Consider the following 1,501-nt stretch of genomic DNA (forward strand, 5'->3'; position numbering starts at 1 on the left):
TGGCGGTCACCTCATCCCCGCCGGAACTGACATGATGGTAAGCATAACATGGTACAAGTTTATCTAAAATCTTATATATTGATATATGTTTCGGGGAATTAGCTAAAGTGTTGAAAAGTCATCTTCTGCTTTTCTGTTTTTTATTTACTCAAACCTCAACTTCAACACAAAAGACTGTTAGAACACAACAAAGCAATGCAAGAGTTAACGCCCTTTGTCCTATTGCTATACCAGCACAACCATAAACGTTACACTACGTTATGTGATAAACAGAAAAATAAATTTTATGTGCTGTGAAATAACACAATCTTTCAAATGAGTTTTTATTTCACATATTAGTTATCAAAAGGGACGTTTACGCCAGATTAAAATTAAAGTTCGGATGCAGTTAAATCAAACTTAAAAAAGAAAAGAAACGAATGAAAAATCATCTTTCTATCACAAAGGCTCCATTTAAATACATGTATTATGATTATTTATTTTTTGACAATTATCAAGTCTACAGTGCTATTTAATTTGTTTAAACACTTCACGTTTTCCCCTTAAAATACATGTAGTTAAAATAATCCATTTTGTCCTTTGAACCACTTGTATAGTAATAAAATCAAACCGTACTTAATGTACAGAATAAACCAGTGTGAGTACTGTGAACATTCGTTTTACAGGTAAGTTTCTACGCGACGTCCAGGGCAGAGCAAAATGTAAGAGATCCGACAAAGTTTTCGCCAGAACGATTCCACATCGACAGCTCAGAGAAGTAAATATTTGATGAACTATGTTTTCAAGAGATTAATCAGTGTGTAAGAAATGGTTCGCTCTTGTGTTAATGATTCTATCTATTGAAGGCAAAATAAATAGAGGCTTTTCCCTTTTCATTTAGTCATAGATTGGTCTTCGACATAAAAGACGTTTTATGTTAAAGTCATGGGTTTTTTTCAGGTTTAGTAAATACGCCTCCACACCCTTCTCAGCTGGGCCTCATACATGTATAGGGAAAAAGTTTGCCGAGGTATGTAATCTTCATTGTAAGGTTTAATATAAACTTAAAAAACTAAAAGTTCCGTGCATATCACGAGATAAATAAGCTTACTGTTATTCCGTTTTGATAATGATTTGAGTTTCCACAACGAATGATTGTTGTTTATCATGGGGTTTTTTTCTGTTCCGAGTTATTTAGATTTTATAATTATTAATTTGATAATAAACTAACGATAGTCACATTAACCTTATAAAACACGGTCACTATTTCTAGAAAATATTTTGCAAAATTATTCATTCGCCGATGGATGTCCTCAATATAGGACAACGAGGAAAAAGAGCGCCAATCTTCTTTCCATCGCGTTCCTTAATTCAGAGTTTTCACCAATCAAATTGATAGACTTGTTCAACTATGAATTCATAGCTACATTTGATAAATGCCTTATTCATTTAATGAACTCCATTGGAATATAGTCAATATGAGCGAGTATTTATATATATAAATATATATATATATATATAT

The 1,501-nt window shown here is 32.1% G+C and overlaps 1 long non-coding RNA gene across 1 annotated transcript; it reads left to right on the forward strand.

The window, feature by feature from the left end:
- Position 1: 1 nt before the first annotated feature.
- On the forward strand, positions 2-1,012 carry LOC110444030. Its single transcript, XR_002462182.1, has 3 exons — positions 2-37; positions 666-757; positions 940-1,012. It is a non-coding gene; the product is annotated as an uncharacterized LOC110444030 (long non-coding RNA).
- The last annotated feature ends 489 nt before the right edge of the window (positions 1,013-1,501 follow it).

This window comes from Mizuhopecten yessoensis, unplaced genomic scaffold (genome assembly GCF_002113885.1).
Source record: "Mizuhopecten yessoensis strain PY_sf001 unplaced genomic scaffold, ASM211388v2 hete_35960880, whole genome shotgun sequence".
Classification (NCBI taxonomy): domain Eukaryota; kingdom Metazoa; phylum Mollusca; class Bivalvia; order Pectinida; family Pectinidae; genus Mizuhopecten; species Mizuhopecten yessoensis.